The following is a 15,283-nucleotide window of genomic DNA, read 5'->3' as shown; positions in this document are numbered from 1 at the left end:
AAGTATGAACCAGTAAGGGGAATTTCCATTCTGAATCTGATTGTTACCAACAATGGAAGAAATGGTTACTGAGGTGGAAATAATGGAAATCTTAGGGGAGAAGGGAATGTCAAATTCATTTATCTCAGAATATGACAGAGGCGAGTAGAATAGGATATAGTGAGCAGACTTTAAAGGACTCTTTCAGAGAAAGGCAGATAGTTTCACATGGACTAAAAGCTACTGAAGAAATTCAGAAAACTCCCAAGAATGAGTTTGAGAACACAAAGTAAAACAATAGGAATGAAGATGAAAAGGAGGAATTGTACAAAGAGACCTATGGAGATATAGAAAGAAACCAACCAACTTACTTTATTTATTTATTTATTTTTTTAAATTGTGAGAAAGATGGAAGATGGCGACAAATGTTAGGTATTATCCTATAAGAAGAGTGTTTGGAGTGCTAAAGCTAAGAATAACCTAAGAAAAACCTAAGAATAACCTGTAAGAAGTGTTAGGCAACAGAATGGGATTTAAAAAAAATTTATGTAGAGGGGAAAAGTACAATTATAGAACTGTATATAGAGAATAGAGAATATAGATATGGTTGCTGCTGGTCAAAATAATTAAGGTAGATTACCCAAAACAAAGAGTAAAGGAACGAGGCCAAAGCTAATTAACTTATTTTGATTCCATTTTCTCTGCTAAGGAAAATGTCTGAGGACTAGAAAAGAGAAACGAAAAATAACTAATATAGATGTGATACCCAAGAGAGGGAGGAAAATTATAAGAGAACATCTGCCTGCCATTGATGAGTTCTAGTCACCAAGTCTAACATCCTTGGGATTTGAACTGGAAGATTTGATGAAAGTATCAGTGATCTTTGCAAAACAACAATAGGAAAGATATCAATGGAGAGAATTTACTGAAAAATATAATATAAACCATAAAACCAGTGAATTTGACTTCAATTCTTAAGAAAATTCTAAAACATGTTATTAAGGAGATGGCTAGAAAAGTTGTGTTCTCAAAGAGCTTCATCAAGAATAGACCATATCAGATATTAAGGGCTGTTTAAGGAGGTCCCCTGAATTTATATTTTTGAGTTGCCATATTTTCCAGAAATACTGGACCCAGAGCATGCAGAAGACCCTAAGGGTATTAAGAACAAAGTTCCCCAGCTGACATAATTTGTTGTTTGTATCCTAAACCAGATTCCCTGTGCATTCTTGGGAGGCAAGCCAGGAACCAGCCACTCTGGTCTCTAGCAGGTTGGGAAAAATGCTTGCTCAGTTAGGATCCTTTGCAAATAAGTGGACCTTCCTATCTTCATAGTTTAGAAGCTCCCAAGGAAAAAGAATGTGGCTTTTGCCATCACCTAGTCCCTCTCCTTTGGGAGGGACTACTGTACGTTTCCCTTCCATGCCATGCCCCTTCCTGCTTTCTTCTTCTCCTTTTGTCATAAATATGCAAACCTCCGTAAGGACTGTCAAATCTTTGAGTTATACAAGCATGTTCATTTCTCTTGTAATAAATCTGGTTTTCACATAAAAATTGTGACATTATCTATTGATATAGACTAACCTAATTTCTTATGGTAATACACTATTATAATAATTAACTCATTTTAAGCCTGGGGGTAATATTGGCCTAGCAGCTCTTTAGTTTTGGAAAATTAATTTTATATGAAAAGTTCCAAATTTCTCCTGGTTATGAAAAAAATTCCAATATCTAAGCAGAGGTTATCTATTTATCTGACTATCTGTCTGCTTATCTATCTATATTTTTAGGTAAATGTAATATTATACCCTGGCATTTGTGTATAAGAAGCAAAAAATTCAGTTTACTACAAACATGTGAGTGATGAAATTGCAGATTATATTGTGCTTAGTGGTAGACACAGGAAGGAAAAAATGAGGAAAGAAATGACCTTTTCTTGGGATTCTCCTCAGCCTTAATCTTCGCTTTTATGTTAATTATAGAGTCAAGGCCATTTCTTCAAATCTCCTTTCTCTGCCACAGTTCAGTCTTATATTTTCTCCATGCCCACTCTAAGCTCTGGAATTCAGCTGTTATGATCTTTTTCCCAATTCTTAAGCATTTTCCCCCTTTATAAAAGTATTTAGGTCATGAGTCATATAATGAGTCTCTCATGCAATGACTTTGATTGATTCAAGGAGGTATACAGGCCCTGTTCACAATGAGACCTAATTGATTCAATTAAATATTTTTTAAAAAGAGCTCATACCTTGTCACACCATCAGAGATAGAAGGGATGGTTTTGACCTTATATTTATACTTTTTTTTTTTTAAACAATTTATTAGGTTGGTATAGTTAGTCAGGGGAATGCTATAGATACAGTTTGCTTGGATTTTTATTAAGGTTTAGCAAAGTTTTTCATACTATTATTGTTTTTTTTTAAACTAAATCAGAAGTATTTATTGATAAAATGATCTGAGTATATAAAACAACCCTGAATAACAAGGGTTCTCAAAGTTCACTTCCAGAGGCAGAGGACTCATTGAGATTTCAAACTGCAGTCATGTAAAAAGAATTGAACTGAACAATATGTTTTTCAGTTCAGTATTTTCAGTGGCATATACTATTATTGTTAAATCCACGATGATAGATGTTGGCTAAATAATATCATAATCTATATTACATTATATAGATTATGAAACTGAATCACTACCACCCCACCACCCCAACCTAGAAAGTAATCATGTTCAACATCATCTTTGAAGACTTTCTGTGAATTGTTTTATGTTATTTTAACTAATTAGTTAAAGGCACAAATGACATGCTTGTCAAATTGGTAGATAGCAAAGCTGGGAAGGATAGCTAACAAATTGGAAAAGTTTTAAGACCCTCAAAATCTTGGCATGTACTAGACTTTGCTAAAAAGAAGTCTTTTTTGAGGGGAGGGAAAGGGCAGTAGGGGAGAATCATGAGACAGTAATATTGATACCAGAACCAAAAAGATGAAAAGAAAGGAAAAAACATCTATAAATAAAAATCAGAAGGAAGTTCAGGAGGGGGCACATTACCGTGTGAAATCTGAAGCATACCCCCTCAAAAAAAAATCCCAACCACAAATTTTACATAGTATTCATGGTTTCACATACAATTTTCTTTATTATTCTCTGAATAGGAAAATGTTAGTATTTGTCAAATTCATAATAAAAAGAAACATTAAAAAAACTCAACAGTCAAAACACTGGGTTGAATCAGGGAAGATGAAATTTAACAAAGATATATGTAAAGTAATATTATTTCACCACTAAACAATGGAATAAGTATGGTTTGGAGCAGTTCATCTGGAAAGGACCTGGAGATTTTAGTGGACTGAAAATTCAGTACGGATTAGCAGGAAAATGAAACAATCATACAATCATAAACCAGGGTCCAGGACTGGAGAAGGAGTTTCAGTACGTTTTAACCCAGAATCACTTTTGGAATGTCAGGTGCTACAATTTAGAAAGAACAACTGATTATTGAGAGAACTTCCAGAGCAGAGACACCAGAAAGATAAAGAGTCTTGAGATATAAAGAGCTGATGAAATAACCAGAGGTGGACAGCCTGAAAAAGAAAGGCTGGAGATGGAAGGAGAAGAGAAGGCACATAACAGCTGTCTTGGAGATTCTGAAAGATCATCATGTGAAAGAAGGATTAGATTAATGCTACTTGACTCCAAAGGATAGAATGAGATACTATATAAGATAAACAGAATGGGAAGAAAAGCTTGCCAACAATTAGAGCTATTCAAAAGTAGAACAGGACTGCCTAGAAAGATAATGGGTTCCTCCTTTCAGGAAAAGGTCTTCAAGCAAAAAGTAGATGACCATTTCTTGGGTATAGTATACAGAATTCTTGTTAAGGTAAAAGTTAGATAAGACAGAATTCAAAGAACTTGCTAAGTCTGAGATCTTGTGATTCCAGGAAATCTTCTATGAAGCATTTATTGAAACACATGGTCAAGGATTGAAAAAGGCTCAAAGGATAGTCATCTGCACCAAGGCAGGGAATGCTGGCTACAAAGAGAAACTGAATGCATAGAGATAGTGAGAAAGCAGTCCACTTCACAGGCTCATAAAACATTCTTTCACCTTTTCAAATGCCTTGTTCATTTCTAAAGTGTGATGTTTTTTTCGGTGATAATATCACCCATCCCCAATCACAGTCCATGAAAACTTTGGATAAAAAGAGAAGTGATAGTTCTTTTCTGTAGACATGTAGAAAAGTGATCATCTGATGTGGGTTTTGAAAAGAAAAAAAATTTCCACACTCCTTCCCGTGCTTCATATTTTTCAAGCAAAAATCCCACAAGTTCTCAAGGTATAAACAATATCAATTTGTCCTGAAAAAAGTATCTTCTTGAATCAATAAAGGAAGACATTAAGCATTTAAAAAATTGCTACCTTTTCAAACAACTGTCTTTTTTAAGGCAAGCATTGAAAGGAAGAAAAACAATTTTTAAAATTTTAGATGATTAATAATAAACTACTGGCTAGTCTAATATAAATATGGAGGCAACGAGGTGACATAGTAGGCATAGTGTTAGATATTTTTACCATTTGTTTGACTCTGGGCAAATCACTCACCTTCTTTTAGCCTCAGTTTCCTCATCTGTAAAATGAATATAATAGCAGATATTTCATAGGGTTGTTGTGAAAATCATTTGAGCTAACATATGGACAGTGTCTTATAGATCCTCAAGCACTATGTGCTAGAAAACACTAAATGTCGGTTATTTTTATTGGTAGTATTAATATTTTGGAGAAGAAAAAAGTGGTAAGGACATAGAATGTTTTAGATAAAATTTTATAAACTGCATACGATATTTATTTAAGAAAGTTGCTTGAACTCTAGGATGAAACTATGGAATGTTTAGACATTTTTTAGACCAGTCATTTGAAGTAACTACTAAAGAACTAGGGGGAGGGGTCATATTGGAGAGACTTATGCATTCAAAGAAGGTCCCCCAAGACATCTGAGCCCTTCAGACTGGTGATTTTTACTTCCCCATCTGTAAGGCTGATCGCCTCAATGGCAAAAATCACTGAACATCTAAGCAAACAATCTGGTAGGAGAAAAACAATATGATTTTCATAAAAAGTTTAATGTTTTAGAGTTCTTTGACAAGGTAAATAAGCATGTGGATTAAGAATGTGGATATAACTTACTGACTTTCAGAAAATACTTTATAAAGTTCCTCATTAAAGGTTAGTCTATAAAACTAAGTTACCATGGGATTAGAGGTAATATTTAGTCATGGATAAGGAGCTGGATTGGAGACAAAAGGAAAAAGTCCAACTCTGTGAATGAGGAAGTATTCAAAGAAAAGGAATTCACTAGAGATTGATCTCAGGATGAGTTTTATAAATAAGAATTGGATAAAGAAACCAGGAGTATATAGCCCAGCAGAGAGACAAAGCTTGAAAGTAGAAGCAGCACATATAATAGCTTTAAACTTTTTTTCTTTAAATGATTTTCCTGTAGGAGAAAGAGCAGGTGACAGTTCCAGTGAATAGTAAGAGAACTAATAATAAAAATAGTAATTGGCACATATATATATATATATATATTTAAAGTATTGTAAACCATTTTGCAAATATTACCTCCCAATTCTGTAAGAAGGTATCTACTATTGTTATGTTCATCTTATGTATTTAAAAATTGAGGCAGCCAGAAGTGAGGTGACTTGAATAAAGTCACACAGCTGGATAACAGATAAAGTAGATAGTACTGGATCTACTTACTGAATTTAAACTCAATTCTTCCAGACTTCAAGTCCAGTGCTCTACCTGCTGGACTTCTTATCTATCAGTGAATAAAAATGAGAGAGAGACAGAGGTTAAATGTAAAAAGTAAATACTTCTTAACAATTAGAGCTATTTAAATTCTTAACAAATTGTAGCTATAGGATGGGCTGCTTCACTGTGAGTTTCCAAATCACTATCCAAGAAAGTTTTCAAGATTGTTAAACAATAAATAATTATTAAGCACCGACTTTGTGCCAGGCATCTTAAATGGCTTTGTGATTACAAATGACAAAAGCAATATGACTTTGCCCTCAGGGAGCTTATAGTCTATCAGGAGGGGAAAGAGAGAGAGAGAGAGAGAGAGAGAGAGAGAGAGAGAGAGAGAGAGAGAGAGAGAGAGAGAGAGAGAGAGGTAAATACAAGATTTTGGTGGGAAGGGATCCAGTAGGTAGTGAAGAATGGAGAAGAAATCAAGAAAAGGTGGATATATTCACACCTTCATGGAAAAGGTAGTGTATTTACAGAGTCTAAAAAGTGGAGGTGATGAACAAATGCATTTTAAGAATAGGCATAACTAGTACAAAGGCATGGAGATAGGAAATAGAATTCCTGGGCATTTGTAGAAAGGGCATAATGGATCAGATGGGGGCTAGATCAAGTGACCCTGAGATTTCAACCAACTCTAAGATGTAGGATTTAAAATTACTTGGAAGATATAGAATATAAAGTGATCTTTGGGCTAAGAGCTCACTATAAGAGAACAAGGGGTTCTGAACTTCTGCTTGTCAAAGTCTCCTTTGGCAGGCTAGTTCTTGAACAAACTGATCTCACAAGACAGTGAGAGGGGCTAGAACAGGGTAGATGAAAATAAAGAAGTCAATTTGAGGAAAATGATTCAAGTCATTTCCATAAAAATCATATCCTGATATGGCATTGGTACAAAGAAGTGATCCTGGGTTCTCAAAGACTGTGTAAACAGAATGCAAGTTCTCTACTAAGTTGAAAGAGTTTGTATGTTCCTTGCAATGAACTGTATCTGCTGCACAAAAATCAGACTCAGTGAGAATGGAGAATCATGTCACAAGCAAAAAGGACCCCCTTCAGAATGACAGTTAAAAAGGCCCTTGGACACCAGCTAGAGGTGAGATGTTACAGTAGAAAGAGCCCTGTCTAGCTATATGACCCTAAGCATATTAATTTCTCTGGCTCTCAGTTTCCTCATTTATAAAATGAGAGAATTGGATTAGATCACTTCTAGAGACTTTTCTATTAAATCTATGATTTTTTCAACTCTACTGGGATGTGAATGAGAATCCAAACTACACAATTAGAAAAAAAGAAACAATTAAATATATGTTAGAAAAGAAACCAAGAAGTCACAAAATTTTAAAGGTGGAACAAACCCGAGGGATCATGTAGACTAAAGGTTTTTAATCTTTTTTGCATGACTGACACCTTTTGACAGTCTGGTAAAAACCTATGGACCCCTTCTCAGAATAAGTTTTTTTTTATTATAATTGAAGGAAATGCTAAATTTCAGTAAGAGATTAATAAAAATCAAGATATAAGTTTTTTTCTATGTTCACAGATTCCTCAGTAATCCAAGGACTTTAGGTTAAGAACCCCAAATTTAGATGAATAAACAGTATCAATTTCCTGAGTTGTGGTGTCTAAAACCGAACCATTAGACTTGGGTCTATTTCATTTCAAAGTCAGAATTAGAACTCACTGGGTTCTGGGAAAGGAGGTATTTTTGAATGTTGCAGGGGATGAGGCCACAGGATGCTGGTCAACCTCAAGAACAAAACTGAAAGTTCTCTCTTACCCTTGTACACATTTCAACACTTCAAGGATCGGTGATTTCATCAGTGTGGGTTACATGGGTACAAGAATTATCCTAAACCCAACTAAAACCAGGAGCCTTTCTACTTGAACTATTCTCAGTTTTCTACCCAACAGGCTTAATTCTCCATTTCTGGACAAGACCTTAAGCTTACACCTCTAGGAGGATCTTTCAGAGCTTGGGCTCTGCAGAGGGACTTTTCAACAATTCAGGGTCCCCTCCATGCCATGAAGGTACATGGAAGAAGGACTTCAGTGGACGTACAAGTATGGATATCTGTCCAAAAAAGTATGTAAAATCCAGGATATTACTCTGAATCATGAGTCTCAGAATGACAGACTGAATCAAGTCTGAGAGGGCCCATTAAAAATGATCAAAGGAATGAAAGAGCTTTTAAAGGCTAAAGTTGGGCATCATCAGTGGCAAAGGCTGAGGAGGGATATGATCAAAGGTTATAAAATGATGGTATATATTAAGAGGATGTGGAACTCTATTTAGAACAAAGAGAACCCCTTGAAGTTTGAAAGAAGACAACAGAAGAAAATGCTATTTTAAAACAATCAGTAAATTGATGAAATTATTACCATCTAAATTATTACCAAAGTTAATGAAAGGTGAAAATAAGCTAGTCATGAATAAGCTTACAAGGGATCATTAAGGATAAAAATCCTTTATTTTAAAGATGTGGAAACTAAGGTCCAGGGAAGTCAGATAATCCTTCTAAATTAAGTGAAGTGTGTCACTAAGTTAGCATGTTCATGACAAAGCTTGGACTAGAACACAGGTTATCCAGATTCCAAGAAATTCTTAGATGATAGATAAACATCAAAGCGGGATATGGGAAGACATCCTTGATGTTAGACATCATGATATTCCCCAACCATCTCTTCCTAGAGAAAGAATCTTTGACTCAATATGACATATATTACAGCCTATAGACCTAATAGCAATCCAGAGAATGTTTTGAGATTTACAATTTAAACTTTATTGATGCTTTTTTCCTTTGTAATATCACTGTCACTATTTATTTCCCACAATAGAACTCTCCCTTACAAATAATACTTATAGTCACACAAAATGAATCAGTGCACTGACCAGGTCCGCCAACATAAGCTTTATTCTACAACTCTAGGCCACCACTTAATAAGAGATTTGAGGCACAAAATGCTTTCTCTACAACAACTCCACTAAGCATGACAGAATGAGAAGAATGCTGGACATAGGGTCAGACAATCTGGATTCCAGGCTTTGCTCCTTACTAACAAAGGACTGGTAACTTTAAACCCTCTAGTTCTCAATTTTCTTATCTATAAAATGAGATGGTTGAATTTGGTAATTGTTTAAAAGTTCCTCAGCTCTGAAACTTATGATCCTCAAGAAATTTTTTAATAAGAATTACCTCTATTTCACAGATGAAGAAATTGAGATCTATAGAAATTAAGCAATTCTTCTAATTAATAAACATCTAAGCACTGGTTTTTAAGTGCTGACTCCAAATTTTTTCAATTTCTTGTTAAATCACGATTCTCCCAAGCTTGGAAAAGGCACAGAGATAATCCAGTCCCCTCCATGTGGAAACAGGTATGTTCAGTGAGGTCAAATTCATGGTTGCGAAACTCCCCCAGATTAATATGAAATACAAAACAACAGAGTTAATGTTAATTTATGGTTTTCTAAGTCAGTATTTGACCAACAGGGATCTGATTTCTATTTGAGTCTTACCCTACTGAGGTCTAGAAAAGTCAAAGAAATGGGCATATTTAGCCTCTGACTGAACACCTACAATTTTCTCTAACTCCTGAATTAGAAAATGGTGGGAGTGAGAGACGAGGGCAGGAAATTGGTACACTGTCAGATTCTAAAGTCTAAAGTCCCATTTAATAAATGCTTTGCTTCTTCCACCCATCCCTTTAAGAGTCATTAATCTATAGAATAACTCTGAAGAAGTTTCAAAAAAACACTTGGTTTTATACATCCATATAAAATCTTACACTTGGGTTGAAAACAATCAATTCAACAAATATCAAATGGGAATGGCACAGATAAATGGCAGTTATTCTGAAAATTACCTAAGATTTTTGATAGACTGTAAGCTCAGTATGAGTCACTAGTGTGATATGGCCATCAAAAATGACAATGTGATTTTGGACTACAGTGAGAGCCAGAGATGCCAGGAATAAGAGAATATGTGATAGTAGTCCTATCTTAATTTTGTAGTCAAAGTTTTGGAAAGATAATGAATTGATAAATTAAAGGCCATAGAGAGAAAGACAACAAGAACAATGGAGCCTTGATACCATTTTATATGAGGATCAGTTAAATGAATTGAGGGTTTCTGGTTTGGAGAAGATTGAGAGAGTAGGGAAGACAATAGCTTCAAGTACTCAAAAAATTAGCATGTGGAACAAGGATTGTTCTTGTTTGTTTTGCCATTTCATTCTCCCACTTATTTCACAGATGAGGAAACTGAGGCAAACAAGGTTAAATGACTTGCCCAGCATCATCCAACTAGTAAATGTCCAAAGGCTACATATGAACAAAGAAGGCAAAACTGTGGACAAGTTGCAAAGAAAAAAAAAAAGCTTTCTAACAAAAGTAACCAAAAGGAAAAAAATGAATAGGAGTTAATGGAATCCCCTTCAGTGAAGGTCTCCAAGCAAAGGCTGCAGGTATGTTGAAGATAGGATCCTTCTTCCACATATAGGATGAGCTAGTATATTCCTATTGTGAACTTCTGGGACAAAATCAAGGACATCTACTGTCCCCTATTTACAGAAACTACATTTTAACAATCACAAGGGTTTTTTGTTACTATAAATGTTGCCAACACCTTTGACTAACATGTTTTGTACAGTATCATGAAGGAAGTTAATTCTAGAAATTTCAATTATTATTAATTTTTAAAATCTTAAAATTTAAAAAATGCAAGTTCAAGCAAGGAGCTTCCAGAATAACTCATCCAAGCTTCTCATTTTATACATCAGGGAATTGAGGCCCAGAGATGAGCCCTAAGTCACACAGCTGAGCTAAGGCTACATCTCAGCTCTGCCTTCAAAGCCAGCTATCTTCCCAGTATAGTACTGTGCCTCTTCAGTTTTCCAGTGTTTCGTGTTCAACTCATGTCAGACAAAATTAAAAAAAAAAAATGTGTATTTTTTTTTATTCTATCAAAGCAATTCAGACAATAAATACCCTTTGGGGAATGAATACTAAAGATAATATTCTTTTGAGCTATAATCACACAAATGACTACCCACAGTAAAGAACAACAGAATTTAACCCTAAGCCTATTTCTCTAAAGAGCTCTTGGTGATCGTCTTTCTTTGGCCAAGATACAACATGTTTAAAGGAAGCAAGGTGATATAAGTAGTACTTGGGAGTCAGAGGATATGGGAACTGAATCTCATTTTAATAAACCTTTCTCATGAGGCTTTCCTTGGTCCCCCCAAATTGTTCCTGCCTTTCCATGGAGGTTGTCTTGTGTCTGCTTTCTATATGTCTCCAATATCTCAACTCCAACCCTTCCTCCCTCCAGAAGAAAAAAAAAAAGGTTCTTTCAATACAGATAAATTACATACAAGAACATTTCACAAGCACCTTAGAACATCTCCATGATAAACATATTTAGCAATCCATCCTGCGATTCTTATTTTAAAAAATTATGATGAAAACAGCTAACCCAGACTTGCCAAGAATACTTACATATATCAATGGCAGACAATAAGGTGACAATAAGGACTTTTTAATCTTCCTTCATCAAGCCTCTCTGAATGGCTAATCAAATTCTTCGAGAGAAAAAGACCCTTCAGATTTTAGTTGGCCCACACCCTGCCCAAATAAGGGATAAGGAGGACCGTAAGCATCAACTCATCTGGCAGGTTCCGGCGCCGGAGCCCAATCTTGCCTTTAACAAGTGATTCTCGATGTAAGCTTTTGCACTAAAATTCATTATTCAGTTGGCTGGCATTTCCTGTGGATGCCCCCTCTTGCCTCTACCACTGGTTAGGAGAGATTTCGAGTTTCAGAAGTTAGGAGGGGAGAGAAATGCCCCCCAACTTCGCAACCTTCTTTCCAAGTCCTCTCCTCTTGTGGGATTCCATATAGCGATTGGGGACTCAACGAGGGGGAAGCTAGTGGCGTGACCCTCCTTCCTCCCTCATCCACAGATTCGCAGCTGCGAGTCACACCTGGATGCCACAACTGGCACTGCCTTAGCTCTCTCGCTCCCTCCCCCCCTCCCAACCCCCTTTCTCCCCGGGTTATGTTTGCGGTCGCTACAGAGTGGGGGGGGGGGTGAGAAAAACCCGGGATGCCCTCAGCCCGAGACAGAAGCATCCAAAAGGAGTAGAAAGTTCTACCAACGTCTCGGCGTTGTGGGCTCTGGCAAGAAAAGGGCAAAGGAAAGGCTTTCCCCCACCCACCATCAAAGTTACTCTGCCTTACGGGGAATGCAAGTGGTGAGAGCCGAGGCTGGAAAAGCAGAAGCCCAGTGGGCGCACGGAACCAGGGTCACCCACTCCGGGCTTCCTCGCCTTCCCCGCGCCCCGGGAGGGAAAGCAGGATGCCGCCGGGCGCCGTTAGCCGGCGGGGCGCGGCGGGTCCCGGTGCCGTCCTGTCCCAAGGCACCCGGTCCTCTCCCGTCCCTTTTTGCCCCGCTCCAAGCCCCCACTCACCGCCTCGGACTCTCGATCGCCAGGTACGCCACCAGCGGAGCAGCAGCAGCAGCGGCAGCGGGCGCTGGGTCCTGCGAGGGCGGGGAGAAGACGGAAGAGGAGAAAAAAAGCAGGAGGAGGAGAGAAGTACAAGGAGGAGGAAAGAAAGGGACAGGAGGAGAAGGGGAAAGGAGGCGGCAGCGGGGAAGGCGCTAGCGCCACAAAGCTCCCTTTATAGTCCTGGACCGCTGCTCCGAGAGCAGCTCCTCGCAGCCCCGGCTTTATCAAGCAGATGGAGCGGGCTGCGCAGAGCAGACCGTGAGCCCCGTGCAGCCCCCCCCCCCCCCGCCCCTTCCTTCCTGCCTCTTCTCCCCGCCTCCCCCCCCCCAAGTCTGCGGGAGCCCTCTCAGACCGCGGCCCCTCCTCCCAGTTGGGCCCCCGCCTCCTTCTCCTCCTCCTCGTTCTTCCCCACTCACCCACTCGAGCTACCCCCTCCCTTCGCCCCTCTCCCCGCCAAGATTCGTTAGGGTTAGCACCTACCTCTGAGGTGCAGCCGCAGGGCCGGGACAGATCTCGGAGCACGTGGAGTGGGCAGAACAGGGTTCAGTTCCAACAGAAAGTGGGAGGATGGGGAGAAAGGGGACCAGAGGGGTCAGTCCGAGGTCTGTCCCTTTGGGACAACTATGTACCAACCCGAGGAGGGCGAAAGCATTTCTTCCCTTTCCAAACTTGAAGGCTGCCATACATAGCCTGTGCCCAAGAGGATACAAAAACCCTACTAGCTGAGTAAGTGCCCGCCAACTTGGCCCTGACAATGAAAACCAAGGCCAGAGGGCACTGGACAAAATTCAGGGTCCACTCTCATCCGGGAACTGTCCACGGGGGATCCACCAGGGTTTCCTCTGCCCCCAAAGAACCAGACTTATTTGTAATCCAGACCATTCTAGATGTGGAGGGGTGGGGTATGGAATGTTTTTACATGTACCTTCCCTGGAATCTACCTGAAGAAAGAATGCCTTGGTCCTGGAGATCAGTAACAAAGTTCTGTCCATATCCCCATCAGAATTACCAGAACTTAAATGCTTCATCTGATTACTAAGTAAGAAGGGGGTTTCTTTGGACGTTCCTTTAGACTGGGAGAGAAATCTCATCATATCTCTAAGTCTACTATCTTCAGAATCAAGCTAAAAGCTTTCCCTCTAAAGAAAGCGAACTAAATGTGAATCCACTGACTAATAATCAGAAAATCTTGGGTGAAATGTCTCCTTTTCAGTCACTTAAAAATATTTCTTGAGTACATACAGTGTTCAGGGCATTGTACTAGGCACTGGGTTGGGGGTAATGTACAAAGAAGATCAAAACATGGACCTAGCCTTTCAAAGAGCTTCCAGTCTAGTTAAGAAAATAATTTAAGTAACAAATGATGATTCTTCAAGTCTATGTAAAACATCAGTCTCAAGTCTTTATAGTTATATGCATACATATACCTGCACGTGTATACTTTTTTATATTTGTCTAGGCCTGTGAATGTGGATAGCATATTCCAGGCAAGGGAAATTACCCTTTCCAGTACAACTCTCCACTTTAGAGAAAAACTGGGGCTTCTGAGATATAAAGTGACTAAGGTCACAAAGTCTTGAACCCAGATTGTCTAGATTCCAAGGCCTGCCCTTTCTGCCACATCTTGCATAAATCTAAAAATGGGTAAAAATATTAGATCATAAATTATATTTATCATAAATGATAAACATATCATAGTTAGTATTCTATGTTGGACCTGCAAAGAAGGACCCTTAACTCATCCAAGTAAGTCATACTTAATACATTTAGAGATATTCATGAAAATTTATATTTTCCTTTAAACCTAAATCAGATTTGACAGGATTATACAAATATGACCCCCTCCCCCCTTATCATTTTCATTTATTATTTCAGTTTAGGCAGTTGGTTTTTCCAAATCATTCTTGCTTAGCCATTTAATTTTAATAGCTTGTTACAGAAAACTTGGAAGTTGTTACTGCAAAAAAGATTCAGAGTAAACAGAAATCTGGGGTCCTTACCTATTTTTGGCCAGGCTTTTCATTGCTATTGAATACCTCCTCTTTCTCCTGAACTTCATACAAAGGAAGATTTTGAGCAATAGTCAATTCTGAAATCAGACAGGAGGACATGGTTTTAAAAAAGAAAGAAAATGCCAGTTTAAATCCTACGACATATTGCTGTCTTTTATTCTCTGTGGATATTATATGAAACGTCCAAAGCATCTCCTCAGAAGGAAATAGTACAAGACAAAAGACTGTTTTGCCAGTTGGATAGTGCGGGGAATACCAACTCTGCTTCTAACCAAGGGAGCCTTCCTAATATTATTAGTCTATGCTCTAGATGCTGGAAAGAAGAGACAGAAAAAAATAACTACAAAAAATTCAGGGGCATCATTTTTCTAGCATATAAAGCAAATTATTATATAATATTATTACACATATATTATATAAGATATCATAAACTTGTGATCCAAGTCTCCTCAAGATTCACGGAAGAAACTGTATTTCTTTTTTGGGGATAGCCAGTAACAATAAAATAAAGCTATTTTTCTTTAGTGCCTGATTCTTCTTTAGAATTTTTTTAAAAATGAATTTGTACTTTTAATGGTCAGCTCCTCACTATCTCTATTTCAGTCTTTTTGGAAAAATCCAAGGGCTTCCTCATTCTCTAAATAGAATAAAAAAAAAAAATTTGGTCTCTCTTTGCAATTTAGTCTTTACTGCCATGAATCTCATTATCCTGTTCATTTGTTCGATCTGTCCCATTTTTCAGATAGGGCTTCAAATTGTTTGTTCCTCAAAAAAAATGTAAGGTTACCTGGAGTTTATCCAGCTCAGTGCAAGGACGGCCTAGTAGAACTCTAAGCCTGGCTTTGTGTCTGTAAGCCACAGTTGGGAGAAACGTAAGAAAAGCCAAAAGAGGAGGAAACAAATGATCCTTTTAGTCCCATTTCCTCTCTTGGAAGGGGTCCAGTGCTGAAAGCTTCAGAAGATGTAAATCCCC

The 15,283-nt window shown here is 38.0% G+C and overlaps 1 protein-coding gene across 5 annotated transcripts in view; it reads right to left on the bottom strand.

The window, feature by feature from the left end:
* SERPINE2 (serpin family E member 2) overlaps positions 1-13,189 on the bottom strand; it is a 71,287-nt gene extending 58,098 nt beyond the window's left edge. The window contains exons 1-3 of one of the 5 annotated variants that reach the window (XM_074298594.1): positions 12,779-13,189; positions 12,260-12,330; positions 5,741-5,801 (exon numbers count right to left, since the gene is read on the bottom strand). The gene's annotated coding sequence lies outside the window, so the exon portion shown is untranslated. Of the gene's footprint in view, positions 1-5,740; positions 5,802-11,288; positions 11,770-12,259; positions 12,623-12,778 lie in introns of those variants that run through there. The other 4 variants (XM_074298595.1, XM_074298596.1, XM_074298593.1 and 1 more) reach the window with 4 other exon arrangements.
* Positions 13,190-15,283: the final 2,094 nt, after the last annotated feature.

Source organism: Sminthopsis crassicaudata, chromosome 3 (assembly GCF_048593235.1).
Source record: "Sminthopsis crassicaudata isolate SCR6 chromosome 3, ASM4859323v1, whole genome shotgun sequence".
Lineage (NCBI taxonomy): Eukaryota > Metazoa > Chordata > Mammalia > Dasyuromorphia > Dasyuridae > Sminthopsis > Sminthopsis crassicaudata.
Note: the sequence above shows the minus strand (reverse complement) of the source record. Positions and strands in the feature narration are given on the sequence as shown.